The sequence below is a fragment of the Syngnathus leptorhynchus genome, chromosome 7 (assembly GCF_054491065.1).
Source record: "Syngnathus leptorhynchus isolate UIUO chromosome 7, UIUO_Slep, whole genome shotgun sequence".
NCBI classification, from domain to species: domain Eukaryota; kingdom Metazoa; phylum Chordata; class Actinopteri; order Syngnathiformes; family Syngnathidae; genus Syngnathus; species Syngnathus leptorhynchus.
Genome location: NC_141201.1, coordinates 12377093 through 12393670, shown reverse-complemented (window position 1 = coordinate 12393670; position 16578 = coordinate 12377093). Strand labels below are relative to the sequence as shown.

The 16578-nt window shown below is 47.8% G+C and overlaps 1 long non-coding RNA gene across 1 annotated transcript; it reads left to right on the top strand.

Annotated features, from left to right (window-relative positions):
- Positions 1-796: 796 nt before the first annotated feature.
- Positions 797-3791, top strand: LOC147054805 (uncharacterized). The gene is made up of 3 exons (XR_015066780.1): positions 797-1087; positions 1185-1291; positions 3239-3791. It is a non-coding gene; the product is annotated as an uncharacterized LOC147054805 (long non-coding RNA).
- The last annotated feature ends 12787 nt before the right edge of the window (positions 3792-16578 follow it).

The following is a 16578-nucleotide window of genomic DNA, read 5'->3' as shown; positions in this document are numbered from 1 at the left end:
ATTGTTCCACAGCGTCTCATTTGCAAACTCGACAAGCTGGGCCTCAGTACCTCCCTTTGCAACTGGCTACTGGACTTCCTCTGGCTACTGGACTTCCTCTGTCAGAGGCCTCAAGTAGTGCGTGTGGGCAACAATGTCTCCGGCAGCATCATGCTGAGCACGGGGGCCCCTCAAGGCTGTGTGCTCAGCCGCTGCTCTTCACCCTGCTGACGCATGACTGCACTGCGACCTACAGCAGCAACCGCGTGCTGAAATATGCCGACGACACGACTGTGGTGGGTCTGATCACTGGTGGCAACGAGACTCACTACAGATCGGAGGTCGACATTTTGGCCGCATGGTGCAGGGACAACAACCCGCTGAACGTCAACAAGACCAAGGAGATTATCATTGACTTCCGGAAGGGTCACACCCACCACCTGCCGCTGACCGTCGACGGTGCTGTGGTGGAGAGAGTGAGCAGCACCAGATTCCTGGGGGTGCACATCAGTGAGGACCTCTCCTGGACCACCATCGCTGCGTCGCTGGCGAAGAAAGCTCAGCGCCGCCTGTACTTTCTGCGGAAACTCAGGCGAGCAAGTGCTCCTCCTGCCGTCATGACCACATTCTACCGTGGCACCATTGAGAGCGTCCTCTCCAGTTGTATCGCTGTGTGGGGTGGTGGATGCTCTGAGTACATGAAGGCCCTGCAGCGCATAGTGACCACTGCGAGTAAAATCATCGGGGCTCCACTCCCCTCCCTGAAGGAAGTTTACACCTCCCGTCTCACCCGCAAAGCGGCCGCGATTGTGTGTGATGTGAGTCACCCCAGTCACTCTTTGTTTGTACTTCTGCCCTCTAGGAAGAGGTACAGATGCCTGCGCTCCCGCACCACCAGACTCAGAGACAGCTTGCTCCATTTTGCTGCTCTTATTTGTCTATTTATTTATTCATTGTTTGTTTATTTGGGTTATTTGCTTATTACTTATTCGTTGCTCTTGTCTGTTCGTTTTTACTCTTGATGTTATTTGATGTGTACGATGGTGGAGCTCTTGAAACACGAGGGCACCTCACACAGCTCCAGGGAACGGTTGAAGATCCGGCAAAGGTGGGTGCCAGCTGCTCAGGACAGACTTTCAATTCAAGCAAGAAGGTGACACGCCGTCTGGGCCCGGTGCCTTCCTGATCTTTTGTCTCCGGAACAGCTCGCGCACTTCCTCCTCGCGGATCTGGAGTGCGGGCACGGCCTCTGCAAGAGATAGAGTAGGTGACAACGGTGACAGAGATGTGGACAGAGCGGTTGTGGGCTGAGGTGAGTATGTAGATTGTGCTGCAGGGGGTCCTGTTGTGTGGGAGGACCGATCAAACCTGCAGTAGAACCTGTTTAGCTGGTTAGCAAGCCTTGGGCTCTCCACAGGACGGGGTGTTCGTTTCTTGAAGCCCGTGATGCTCTGCAGACCTTTCCACACTGTTGAGGGATCAGGAATGGCAGAGGTGTCTCTCCGGGCTCTCCCCGCAACACCTCCTGGCTTTCCTGATCTCTCGGTTCAGTGTGTTTCTGGTCTGCTTGAACAGGTTTCGGTCGCCGCTCCTGTAGGCCTCCTCCTTGACTTTGCGCAGCCTCCTAAGGTTCGGTGTAAACCAAGGTTTGTCGTTGTTGTACGTGCAGAAGGTCTTAGTCTGCACACACAGATCCTCACAAAAACTGATGTATGATGTGACAGTGTCAGTGAGTTCGTGCAGGTCTGAAGTTGCAGCTTAAAAAACTCCCCGAGTCAAAGCAGGCTTGGAGGTCCTGCCTTGACTTCACTGTCCACTTCTTCAGTCCTCACCACAGGCTAGAAGTTTTTAGTTTCTGCCTGTAGGCCGGTGTTAGGGTTGATAGATTAGTTTGATCCTATGCTTATGTTGGAATGTAATCTGTAATAATTAACATAGCTTGTCCTCTCTTAACAAAGTAAGACAGGAAAGCTAAGATCCTTTGAACTGATTGACCAACTGCAGAGGAAGCAATCAGAGGTGTTCTGTTTACTCAACATCGTAAAACACCCCCTGCTGTGAGCCCCTGAGAGGCCAGGGCTTCACCCCCACCTTGACCACTCTCACCCCCACCTTTCTTCTCTCAATAAATACTCTCTTGCATGAATCCAAAGTCAGAGTCTGTTCGAACATTGCTGTACCTACAGTAACAGACTGGCTCTCCACTTACAAGTGCTTAAAGGGCATACTGTCTCTCGTGTGGTTCTTGCAAAATAAGTTAGAGTCAGAACATCTCTAACAGCTGGGATCAGATGAACTAGACAGTGGTCCGAGAGTCCTAAAGATGCACGAGCCACAGAGTGGTATGCATCCTTAATTACGGTGTAGCAGTGGTCCAGTGTCTGTGAGCCTCTGGTGGGACACGTTATGTGCTGTCTGTATCTGGAGAGTTCGTGTGCGAGGTTCGCCCTGTTAAGATCACCCAGAACAATTATGAGTGAATTTGGTAGAAGTTTCTCCGTGTCTGTCACCTGGTCAGCCAGCATCTGCGTGGCTTCACTCGCACATGCGTGTGGTGGGATGTAAACAGCCACCATGACGATTGAGGAGAACTCCCATGGTGAATAGAATGGCTGGCAGTTTTTGAAAAGTGTTTCTAGGAGAGGGCTGCAAAACTCTTTCAACACTGTGACATCAGTACACCAATGTTCATTAATATAAAAACAGAGACCACCTCCCTATATTTTCCGGAGAGCTCCGCGCTGCATCTGGACGCATTAGCCGAAACCCAGCTAACTCCACAACGTGGTGGTGGGTGCGTCCGCAAAGCCACGTTTCAACAAAACACAGCGTGGCGGATCTGCTGAAGTCCGTGTTCCTTGAAGTGAGGAGCAGCAGTTCGTCCATGTTGTTCGCCAGGGAGCGGACATTCGCCAGATGACTTGATGGTAGGGCAGAACGGAACCCTTTCTGCCTCAGCTTTACGAAGAAGGCTCAGCGCCGCCTGTACTTTCTGCGGAAACTCCGCCGTCATGACCACATTCTACCGTGGCACCATTGAGAGCGTCCTCTCCAGTTGCGTCGCTGTGTGGGGTGGTGGCTGCTCTGAGTACAACATGAAGGCCCTGCAGCGCATAGTTACCACTGCGAGTAAAATCATCGGGGCTCCACTCCCCTCCCTGAAGGAAGTTTACGCCTCCCGTCTCACCCGCAAAGCGGCTGCGATTGTGTGTGATGTGAGTCACCCCGCTCACTCTTTGTTTGTACTTCTGCCCTCTAGGAAGAGATACAGATGCCTGCGCTCCTGCACCACCAGACTCAGAGACAGCTTCGTGCTCCAAGCTGTCTGGATCCTGAATTCCCTCCCCCCTCCACCCTCTGCTACATGACGTCCTGTTCTTTTGCGCTATGATCTGGCTGTCTGCTATTAGCGCGCTTGCTCCATTTTGCTGCTCTTATTTGTCTATTTATTTATTTATTGTTTATTTATTTGGGTTATTTGCTTATTACTTATTCGTTGCTCTTGTCTGTTCGTTTTTACTCTTTGTGCTATTTGATGTGAGTGTTGTGTACTGTGTCTAGTCATCGTGGGACGGTGGGAAACGTAATTTCGATCTCTTTGTGTGCCTTGACGTGAAGAAATTGACAATAAAGCGGACTTTGACTTTGATTTATGTTAGTTCTTAGTCGTTTCACATTGTCTACGGAGGCCGTGAAGGGATGGGGCGGGGCCCAATTCTCATTGTTGGCTCATTGAGCTCGTTTTGTTAAATAAAGAACCGGTTACCAAACCCACGTAGTTTTGGAGTAACCAGCTGTTTTTTTTTTTTGTTTTTTTTTAAGTGACAGAGGAAGAAGATTCCGATGGATTTAATGATTTGGAGTGACACGGATGGTTCAATAAAATTGTTGTTTATATTACATTTATTTTATATATCCAGTCTGATGTCAGCAGACCACGTAGTTCCGGTGTCAACAGCTGTGTTTTTTCTGTTTTTGTTTTTTTAAGTGACACAGAAGACGAAGATTCCCGTGTTTTTAATGATTTGGAGTGACACGGATAGTTTGATAAAATTGTTGTTGATATTACATTTAATATATCTAGTCTGACATCAGTGGTGCACATAGTTTCGGTGTCAATAGCTTTGTGTGTGTGTGATTTTTTTTTTAAGTGACACGGAAGACAAAGATTCCGATGGATTTAATGATTTGGAGTGACACGGATGGTTCGATAAAATTGTTGTTTATATTATTGTTATTTGATGTATAGTTTATATATCGTTATATGGGCCTGTGGAATAATTTGAACTGCAACTGACGACGACGAGTCTGATGTCAGCGGCGCGCCGCACATGCGGCGTTGTTTACAGAAAGGACAAAGAATTCGATTGATGGATTTAATGAATTGGATGACACAGATGGTTTGATAAACATGTTATTTATATTGTAGTTATTTGAATAACTGTAAATGTTACGTCAGGCCTGTTCTCAGCTCCTCATTTGTGTTTATGTCACATTAGCATACCGTATCGTTTAGCCTGTTGTTGCTGGTTCATGTCTGTTCTTGGTGTTGGATTTTGTCAAATACATTTCCCCCAAAAGTGCGACTTGTACTCCGGAGCGACTTATATACGTATGTTGTTGTTCATCATTATTATGCATTTTATGGCTGGTGTGATTTATACTCCGGTGCGGTATACGGTATTTTGGCACACTGGCCATAATCCCTCACGAGCCCGACAATTCGCATGCCTTTTTTTATGAATTTGAGTTTCATATTACATATTATTGTACATTACGTAGTCTTAAAAACTCACTACACTACTTTTTTTTTTACACTGCTAACACGCCGAGACAAACGTAATGGCCAAGCAAAGGCGACAGGTGTGTGTGTGTGTGTGTTGGGGGGTTCAAATTTTGGTTCGTATATAATTTATTTATTTATCTATGTGGGCGTCTATATTTGAGTGTGTGTTTGTGTGTGTGTTTTTCTGTTCAGCAGTATATTCAGCAAGCCTTTGACTTCATTGTAAGTCTAAGAATACAAATACATCTGTAACAAAATACAATTTGGCCCACGAAAAATGTGAAAAAGAAAAACAATTATCCGGGAAGGCTGATCACTTTAGTTCGTTGGCGTATGTAGTATTACAGCAAAGCAAGGTGAGAAAAGTATAGCCGGTCATTCTCCATCAGCCCAGTAAGCCTTTACTCCTCTTTTCTGTTCAGCGACATATTCAAGCAAGCCTTTACTCTTTTTTTTCTGTTCAGCAGTATATTCACTATGAGTAAGCTATTTCTAACCTATGGTGTACGTGCGTGCGTGCGTGCGTGCGTGCGTGCGTGCGTGCGTGCGTGCGTGTGTGTGTGAAAGAGTGTTTGAGTGAATGCATGCTGGAGGTGAGGTTTGGGGCAGAGGCCATTAAAGCTCTGTTAAAACACTTCTGATGCTGTTGGCTGCTGTAGAGCAAAAGGATAATGAAAAAAAGAGAGACTGAGTGAAGAAATGACTGTATACTTAGTGGCTACTCTGGCCCACCCTGCATTTCACTGGCGGCAGCCTGTCAATACTATGAGCATGGAGGTGCAAGATGAGTCAACAACCTAATTCTACCATGAAACTTTCATGGGCAGCAGAGGAGAAGTGCAGGTTGAAGAGATGGGGTGAGAGAGCTGTGCTGTTCACGCTTTCTCCATCACCTGACCTTCACTCCTCCAAATCTTTTAGAAACCTTTTAAAAAGCTGACCCCTTTTACACTCTCTTGCACCCATACAGTACAATAAACACACAGAGTGACACTGTTAAAGTTCTGACCTGTGGGTGAATCACATTTTTATCATTATAGCAAGATATAATAGTCCCCCTCTTCCTCTCTTGCACATAATATAGTCAAGCAGACTGTGCCAACAGCTTTATGTTTTACCAGAGATAAAAAGCACCACGAATGAACCAACATTTCAAAACATTTTGGCGCAATTTTTTTTTAAAATTCCCATTCATTCTCAATGGGGATTCAACATTTGCTCTAACTTCTACAAATGTTTGTCCGATTCAACCCGTGTTAACATTTGCACCCCGAAAGTGAACCTTTTGAAGCCATAAATTTCATTTCGTTCCAAATTTCAAAACGTTTTGGCACAAGTTTTTTTTTTTTTAATTCCCATTCATTCTCAATGGGGATTCAACATTTGCTCTAACTTCTACAATTTTTGTCCGATTCAACCCGTTTCAACATTTGAACCCTGAAAGCGAACCTTTTGAAGCCGTATATTTTGTTTCGTTCCAAATTTCAAAACATTTTGGCGCAATTTTTTTTAAAAATCTCATTCATTCTAATTTCTACATACTTCAACCGATTCAACCCGTTCCAACTTCCAACTGTTCATCTTTTGCCTACCTATTCCACACCTTGCCACTTACCAAAAATTCCACACCTTTCAAATTTGAAGTTCAACCAAATTCTCCAAAATTTCATTTTTCTACTCTAATTTCTAAATTTTTCAACCGATTCAACCCATTCCAACATTCAGATTTTCTCATTTGAAATTTGACAAAATTCCAAAATTTTGTTTTTCTACTCTAATTTCTACCTTTTTTCAACCGATTCAACCCATTCCAAATTTCAATTGTAATTTCAATTTTTCAAATTTGAAATTCGACCAAATTGTCCAAATTTCGTTTTTCTACTCTAATTTCTACATTTTTCAACCGATTCAACCCATTTCAACTTTCAATTGTAATTTCAAATTTTCAAATTTGAAATTCGACCAAATTCTCCAAATTCCGTTTTTCTACTCTAATTTCTACATTTTTCAACCGATTCAACCCATTCCAACTTTCAATTGTATTTTCAAATTTTCAAATTTGAAATTTGACCAAATTCCATAATTTCATTTTTCTACTCTAATTTCTACATTTCTCTACCGATTCAACTCATTCCAACTTTCAATTGTAATTTCAAATTTTCATTTTTGAAATTCGACCAAATTGTCCAAAATTTAATTTTTCTACTCTAACTTTTACATTTTTCAACCGATTCAACTCGTTTCAACATCATTCTGCAGCATTCCTCGAGTATTTCTTCAACTTCTTCACCTTCACACGCAATTTCTTCAGGAATTGTTAATTCTAGTTTCAATTTGTTGTTCAATTCCAGAAGCCATTCATTTACAAATGTGATTGCACTTTAGTTTACATATTTAAATGTTCAGATATTAAGGTGTGATCGACAGTTTTTGCATGATTTAAATTAGGCAAAAAAAATTCTCAAATATATTGTTATAATCATTTGTTTTAAATGTAATTATTTTCTGAATACAAATTAAATTTGGTGTTCAAAAGTCTTTTTTTAAACATGAGTCTTGAAAAAGAGGGGGTCGTCTTATAATCGGTGTTGTCTTATATCCGGGCCAATACAGTACTATCACTGATACTCATTAAATACGACACCGTTATTATGAATAACAGCTTCCATCACTTCAATGCCCGCAGGTCAGATTTATGAAATATATTTATCTTATGAGATGAAATCCCATCAAACGGCAAACATTCTGACCAAATACATCATCTTGAAGAATCAGTGAAAGAATACATCTAAATAAAGTAATAAAGAAATCAAAACGGCAACACGGTGATGAATATCTGAAAATTAGAGCAGAGCTTTAACTCACAAACACCTTCTTCTTCTGTCGTGTGTCTTCAGACTTGCAGCTCCGTTGAGGCGAGCCAGGCCAATGCACCGTCGGCCAGGTCAACCAGCCCCTTGTTCGCCATTCGGTGGCCGGTGTTTGGGGCAACTGCTGATTATGTGCTCCACCGTCTGGACTGGGTCCCCACACTCGCAGGAGGCCAGGATACGTCTTTCTGGTAGCGGTTGGTTGTCGCGGCATTTTGCTAAAGCCAGGTGGTGCTGTTGCAGCGTGCAGAGTAGAAAGTGCGTGGCTCCATTGGGTCGTATAGGAGTGTTGCCTCTGCGGCCGAGGCTCATTCTGCCAGGAATTCACCATCACCGTTGGACCTGCTGTAGCCCCAGTCTGTGTACTGAGTGTTGAAATCACAGCATACATGGCGGGGGCCGGGACATCTGGCAGATATGTTGGGGGGAACCTGTTCGGGGGCGGCTTGTAGATGTTGACGATGGCGGTGTCTTGCACTTTCGTGGTAATCCAATCCACCTCTGCATCTTTTACGGACTGTGCTATGGCTGACCAAGCCATGTTGTTACGAACAAACGTTGCTATGCCGTGATGTTTGTCGGCAGTGTGACCAGCCAGAGGAACCAGGAACCTTCAAGAAGTTCTTGTTTTCAATGTGGGTCTCCTGCAGTAGAACTATAGTCACCTTGTTTCTAATGGCGATCTGTTCGATGACGTCTAGTTTAGCGGTGGTAAGGCCTTCAAAGTTGAGCTGCAGTAACGCTAAACCAGCAAGGCTTTGAGCAGTCTGCAGACGTGGCAAAGACATTAGTTTCGCTTTTGTAGAGCTTATTAAATCTGTAAGCTACTCATAGGGGGGGCTGTCTTTTTCTCCCCCTCACAAACACCTGCTGGTGAGGAAACCTTAAAATCGGCATTCGAAAGATTAGTGGAAAACAGGGGTGCATCAAAAACGTGCCTCTGGACTTGACTTTTGATCGGCAGTTTGTCCACGAGTAAGGTTTTCCTGAGTCTTCAAATGAGCTGTGAACCTCTCCGATGTAGCCGCCCGTTTATGTGTTGACTGCTAGCGTAATTAGCATCCTTCGTAGCAAACAGGTATGAGAATGGCAAATGTGAAAAAACACTGAAGAATAGCCGGGGGTCTGGTGGGGCCGACCGGGGGTCTGGGGGGCCGAGATATATACGTACGTACACACACACACACACACACACACACACACACACACACACACACACACACACACACACACACACACACACACACACACACACACACATATATATATATAAATATATACATACATACATACATATATATATATATATACATCATTGAAGATTTATTCTTTAACTATATGATGACAATAGCGTAACATTAACTCACATGTAACATCATGATACTTTCTAAAGCCACATGCTTGTAACAGTAAAAAAGTACCTTTGTGTTTTTTTGTTTCGATGTGCTCCTTAATGTTCCTAACGCCGCAACCTCCATAGACAGAGAATTCACAGAACCTTCCCCGGGACATCTACTTTAAGGATATGTTCCGTCAGGCATGTGGTTACGGACTGTGTTCCGAGTTGTACAATGACGACGCTCTCGAGCCATGCCCATCTGAAGCAATTTTTGATCTCGTTTGGCTTGTCTATTTCCCTGGCACGATGCTCATGCTGGCGAAAACCTTTGCTGAGTAGGCCCAAGATCTATCTAACTAAATAACTCGTCTACAAGTCATGAAAACCCAATCGCAAATTTACATTGTGTTGGTGCAAAAACACTAGTTCTCCGCGTAAGTTACATTAACAAGTGGAAATGATGTGACAAAAGTAGCGCCAAAATGCTGCCGAAAATAAGGCAAATGTTGTCGCATCACTGCTCCCAGTGAGTTAGGTGTTTAGAGGCAGGCCCATTTCCGTACTCACAGCTTTACTAATTTTGCCTTGAGTTGTGCCATAAGATGCCGTCGCAGCGGGCGGGCGAATGCTCGCGAGTCGCCGAGGCTAACGTTGCCAGGCCAGCTGACCAGCCGCTTCCATACACTCCCCCCCCCCCCCCATATATTAAAAAATAAATCTCAACGGATTGACACGATTCACAAAAATGATACTTTCGACGGAAAAAAACACGGACATCCGCAGATCTGCAGAAAAGTCTCATCCCTGAGCAAAGTGAGGGCTAATATTGTACTCCTTGAATACTGCAAACGTTTCTTGACATATCAGACAAACCGGCATTGATCGGACTTCAGCGAAAAAATATTTTGTTGTCCACTCTTTTTTTAAACACTCGGCACTCAGTGTCCACCTTTCTTTCCTTGGGCCACTAATTTTAATGAGAAGATTCCAGGGGAAGGTTTTTGGGTGGCTTTAGTGTAAAACTGTCTGAAAACTCGAATTACAAGAAAGCTAATGTCACAGCCCACACTCGAAACTTGGCACTGATAGAAATGGAACGTGGAGTGCGCCGGGTCCTTTCTACTGAATACATATACGCACTTGTGAGTGTGCCGACACGGCTTTCGGGAGGAAATGTGTGGGCCGGTGTTTACCCATCTACTGGGGAAACGCAGTCATTGCAGGAAAAATGACCCCAAAAATTTGTAACAATACAATTTATTCAAGTTTGCCGGGCCGGATTAAACGGCTCATGGGCCAAATGTGGCCCGCGGGTCGTAGTTTGCCCATGTATGGACTAGGATGTGTTGCTGGGGCCAGGCACTGAGGACCTTGAGGAGTTTATTGAGGCTATAGAGGCAGGCTATTGAGGAGGCATGCTCTCTCACCTGGACATCAACTTATGCATGGATGCTGTGTTTTCAGTACAGACGGTGCACTGTTATGCCAACAAGCCATGAATTTCAAGTGGTATCAAAGGCATCCTGAATCGAAAGAAGCAGGCCTGCAAGGACGGTAATAAGCAGGAGCGTAAGTGAGTGCAGAAGGAGCTCAGGGCCCAGCTCAAGGTGGCGAGGTCACTTCGTTGGAACAGAAGCTGCAGTGGAAAAGCATGAAAGAGGTGTGGGACGGGATGAGGCTGATCACTGGTTGTGGTCCAAGGAAAAGTGTCACCACTAGTGGTGGTGTGGAGAGGGCAAACCAGCTGAATGACTTTTTTCAACAGCTTCAACAACACCTGCTTGTCTTCGCCCTTGCTCCCGCCACCCCCTTCTGCTCCCTAGTTTGCCCAGGGTGACGGCAGCTCAAGTGAGTGGCCAGCCCCAATAAGGCTGCTGGTCTGGACGGTGTTTCTGCTTGTCTGCTGAGGGCCTACGCTCCGGAGTTGGGTGACCCTCTCCAGCGTGTTTTTAACATCAGTCTGGAGAAAGGTGTGGTGCCTCAGCTGTGAAAATATCATGCATCATCCTTTTCCCCAAGAAACTGCAACATACAGGCCAAATGACTTTAGGCCAGTTGCGCTGACGTCTCACGTGATGAAGACTCTTGAGCGTGTGCTCCTTCATCACCTTAGGCCTCAGGTTCCCCATGCTCTCGATCCTTTACAATTTGCATATTGAAAAGGAGGGGTTAGAGGATGCTGTTGCCTATATGCTACATCACTCTCTCTCCCTCTCTCTCTCTTCTCTCTCTCTCTCTCTCCCTCTCTTTCTCTTCTCTCTCTCTCCCTCTCTCTCTTTCTCTCTCACCTGATCAAGGGAAAGGGGGCTGTGCGGATTACCTTCCTGGATCCCTCCAGTGCCTTTAACACCATTCAGCCTGCGCGCCTGGATGACAAGTTGTTATTGATGGGCGTGAAGTCACTCCTGAGGGCATTCATCATGGACTACCTGACGGCCAGGCCTCAGTATGTGCGCTTTGGTGGCTGTGAGTCAGGCATGATGAAGAGCAGCGAGGACCGCAGGGAACGGTGCGCTCTACTGTTTACCCTGTACACCTCTGACTTCCAGTTCTGCCATGTGCAGATGTTTGCGGATGATACTGCTTTCGTTGGCTGTATTAGAGATGGACGGGAAGAGGAGTACAGGGGCCTGGTCCAGCGTTTTGCTGATTGGTGTGGCTCCAACCACCTGCACCTCAACATTACCAAGTCCAAGGAAATGGTGGTGGAATTCAGGAGGCCCAGGCCTTATCCTGAGCCTGTGACTATCAACGGGGCCTGTGTGGAGATAGTGCAGACCTGTAAATATCTTGGTGTTGTTGGATGACAAACTCAACTGGTCTGCTCATGTGAACGCTTTATGCAAAAAAGGATAATCCTGTACTTCCTCAGGCGGTTGGCATCCTTCGCTGTCTGTCGGGTGATGCTCTGTTTTGGCGAGCGCCCTATTCTTTGCGGTGGCGTGCTGGGGTGGGGGGTGTCAAGAAGAGGGATGCCTCCCGCCTGGACAAACTGGTGAGGAAGGCGGCTTCTATTGTGGGCACGGAGCTACCTGATCTGGTGTCTGTTGCAGATTAGCGGGTTTTGGCTAGGATACTGTCCATAAAAGATTACCCCAAACACTCACTGTACAGCACCGTCACTGGGCGGATGAGCATATTCAGTGACAGGCTGCTGACACCGTCTTACTCCACTGAGAGGCTGAGGGGTTCATTCCTTCCCTAATGCCGTGAGACTTTTTAACTCATCGTGGGGATTGGGGGTGCACTCACCATTGAGACACTGTTTATTATTTATTTATTTATTTGAGCCATTAATTATTAATCTATTTATTTGATCAATTTATTTATTATTTGATGTATTTAATATTCAGTAATATTAAGTTATCTTCTGTTGACGATGTATTGTCTATCTGGTTATCTATCTGTGTGTTTCTGTATGTAACTGCTGGCTCCTGAATTACCCCCCGGGATCAATAAAGTCTGTCTGTCTGTCTGTCTGTCTGTCTGTCTGTCCCTCCCTCCCTATCTATCTATCTATCTATCTATCTATCTATCTATCTATCTATCTATCTATCTATCTATCTATCTATCTATCTATCTATCTATCTACCTACCTACCTACCTACCTACCTACCTACCTACCTACCTACCTACCTACCTACCTACCTACCTACCTACCTACCTACCTACCTACCTACCTACCTACCTACCTACCTACCTACCTACCTACCTACCTACCTACCTACCTACCTACCTACCTACCTACCTACCTACCTACCTACCTATCTATCTATCTATCTATCTATCTATCTATCTATCTATCTAATGCTGGATATGGGATTTAACAGTTCCATATACAATAGGGTGACCAGACCCTTTTTATCTGTCCGGGAGGAATTTCAAAAACTGTCCGGGTTTTGTTCGACTGCCTCACATGTACAGTATATTGTCAACAGAATTGCCACTCCACTACCAGCAAGTGGAGACAATGTCAAAACAAAAATGCATCTTTACGGAGGAATTAAGAAAAAATTGTGCGTGCTTTCGCCAGGGTCATGATGCATATGAAGCTACATAGGTGCCTAACGTATAAGACGGGGGGGCTGTCTTCCCCCCCAAAAAAGAATTCTCTTAGCATCCCCCCCAGGCGTCGTCAAGACGTCCTCAAAAATATGAGAAGGTGTCCTCTTTTTCAGCAACCCAAATCTGGTCACCCTAATATACAATAATATGGTGCTTTCTCCAATGTCGACATAATTCACGTAATCATAAATGTGTTCGGTTATATGTTATGCGCATCTTTATAGATCTGATTACCGTAACTTTCGGACTATAAGTCGCGTTTTTTGTCAGAGTTTGGGTGGGGGGGGCGACTTATACTCAGGAGAGACTTACATGTGATTTCTTTCACAAATTTTCTTCACCTTCACCTTCATCTTCTTCCGCTTATCCGGGGTCGGGTCGCGGGGGCAGCAGCTTTAGGAGGGACTCCCAGACCTCCCTCTCCCCAGCCACTTCCTCCAGCTCATCCCGGGGGATCCCAAGGCGTTCCCAGGCCAGCCGAGAGACATAGTCTCTCCAGCACGTCCTGGGTCGACCCCGGGGTCTCCTACCGGTGGGACATGCCCGGAACACTTCCCCAGGGAGGCGTCCAGGAGGCATCCTGATGAGATGCCCGAGCCACCTCATCTGGCTCCTCTCAACGTGGAGCTCTACTCCGAGTCTCTCCCGGATGACCGAGCTTCTCACCCTATCTCTAAGGGAGAGCCCGGACACCCTGCGGAGGAAACTCATTTCAGCCGCTTGTATCCTGGATCTCGTTCTTTCGGTCACGACCCATAGCTCGTGACCATAGGTGAGGGTAGGAGCGTAGATCGACCGGTAAATTGAGAGCTTTGCCATTTGGCTCAGCTCTCTCTTCACCACGACGGACCGGTACAGAGTCTGCATTACTGCCGACGCTGCACCGATCCGCCTGTCGATCTCGCGCTCCATCCTGCCCTCACTCGTGAACAAGACCCCAAGATACTTGAACTCCTCCACTTGGGGCAGGATCTCATCCCCGATCCGGAGAGGGCATTCCACCCTTTTCCAACCGAGGACCATGGACTCGGATTTGGAGGTGCTGACCCTCATCCCGACCGCTTCACACTCGGCTGCGAACCGCTCCAGTGAGAGCTGGAGATCACGGACTGAAGAAGCCAACAGCACCACGTCATCTGCAAAAAGCAGTGACGCGATGCTGAGGTCCCCAAACCGGACCCCCTCAACGCCTCGACTGCGCCTAGAAATTCTGTCCATAAAAATTATGAACAGAATCGGTGACAAAGGGCAGCCTTGGCGGAGACCAACCCTCACTGGGAACGAATCCGACTTACTGCCGGAAATGTGGACCAAACTCTGGCATCGGTGATACAGGGACCGAACCGCCCTTATCAGTTGGCTCGGCACCCCGTACTCCCGAAGCACCCCCCAGAGAACCTCCCGAGGGACACGGTCGAACGCCTTCTCCAAGTCCACAAAACACATGTGGACTGGTTGGGCGAACTCCCATGCACCCTCGAGGATCCTGCCGAGGTTGTAGAGCTGGTCCACTGTTCCACGGTCAGGACGAAAGCCACACTGCTCCTCCTGAATCCGAGGTTCGACCTCCCGACGGATCCTCCTCTCCAGCACCCCTGAATAGACCTTACCAGGGAGGCTGAGGAGTGTGATTCCCCTGTAATTGGAACACACCCTCCGGTCCCCCTTCTTAAAGAGGGGAACCACCACCCCAGTCTGCCAATCCAGAGGCACCGTCCCCGATGTCCACGCAAAGCTGTAGAGGCGTGTCAGCCATGACAGCCCCACAACATCCAGGGCCTTTAAGAACTCCGGGCGGATCTCATCCACCCCCGGGGCCTTGCCACCGAGGAGTTTTTTAACTACCTCAGTGACTTCGACCTCCGAGATTGGAGAGTCCGCCTCAGAGTCCCCAGGCCCTGCTTCCACAATGGAAGGCGTGTCGGTGGAATTGAGGAGGTCTTCGAAGTATTCCCCCCACCGACTCACGACATCCCGAGTCGAGGTCAGCACCACACCATCTCCACTGTAAACAGTGTTGACCGTGCACTGCTTCCCCCTCCTGAGACGCCGGATGGTGGACCAGAATTTCCTCGAAGCCGTCCGGAAGTCATTCTCCATGGCCTCGCCAAACTCCTCCCACGCCCGAGTTTTTGCCTCAGCAACTGCCGAAGCCGCGTTCCGCTTGGCCATCCGGTACCTGTCAGCTGCCTCCGGAGTCCCGCAGGCCAAAAAGGCCCTATAGGACTCCTTCTTCAGCTTGACGGCATCCCTTACCGCCGGTGTCCACCACCGGGTTCGGGGATTGCCGCCACGACAGGCACCAACAACCTTACGGCCACAGCTCCGGTCGGCTGCCTCAACAATGGAGGCGCGGAACAAGGTCCACTCGGACTCAATGTCCCCCGCCTCCCCCGGGACGTGGAAAAAGCTCTGCCGGAGGTGGGAGTTGAAGCTCTTCCTGACAGGGGATTCTGACAGACGTTCCCAGCAGACCCTCACAGAGCGTTTGGGCCTGCCAGGTCGGACCGGCATCTTCCCCCACCATCGGAGCCAACCCACCACCAGGTGGTGATCAGTTGACAGCTCCGCCCCTCTCTTCACCCGAGTGTCCAAAACATGTGGCCGCAAATCCGATGACACGACTACAAGGTCGATCAACGAACTGTGGCCTAGGGTGTCCTGGTGCCAAGTGCACACATGGACACCCTTATGCTTGAACATGGTGTTCATTATAGAAAATCCGTGTCGAGTACAGAATTCCAATAATAGAACACCGCTCGGGTTCAGATCGGGGGGGGCCGTTCCTCCCAATCACGCCCTTCCAGGTCTCACTGTCATTGCCCACGTGAGCATTGAAGTCACCCAGTAGAACGATGGAGTCCCCAGAAGGAGCGCTCTCCAGCCCTTCCTCCATGGACTCTAAGAAGGGTGGGTACTCTGAGCTGCCGTTCCGTGCATAGACACAAACAACAGTCAGGACCCGTCCCCCCACCCGAAGGCGGAGGGAGGCTACCCTCTCGCTCACCGGGGTGAACCCCAATGTGCAGGCGCCCAGCCGGGGGGCAATAAGTATGCCAACACCTGCTCGACGCCTCTCACCGTGGGCAACTCCAGAGTGGAAGAGAATCCAGCCCCTCTCGAGAGGACTTGTACCAGAGCCCAAACTATGTGTGGAGGCAAGTCCGACTATGTCCCTAGAGCCAGCCTCTGCAGCCGGGGATCGGACCGCCAAGGTCCCCGCCTTTGGCCGCCGCCCAGCTCACTATGCACCCGACCCCTTTGGCCCCTCCTATAGGTGGTGAGCCTATTGGAAGGGGGACCCACGTTTTCTTTTCGGGCTATGCCTGACCGGACCCCATGAGCGAAGGCCCGGCCACCAGGCGCTCGCCTTCGAGCCCCACCTCCAGGCCTGGCTCCAGAGAGGGGCCCCGGTGACCCGCGTCCGGGCGAGGGAAAACGACATACATTTATTGTAATCATCATCAGGGGTCTTCTGAGCCGTGCTTTGTCTGGCCCCTCACCTAGGACCCTTCTGCCATGGGTGACCCTACCAGGGG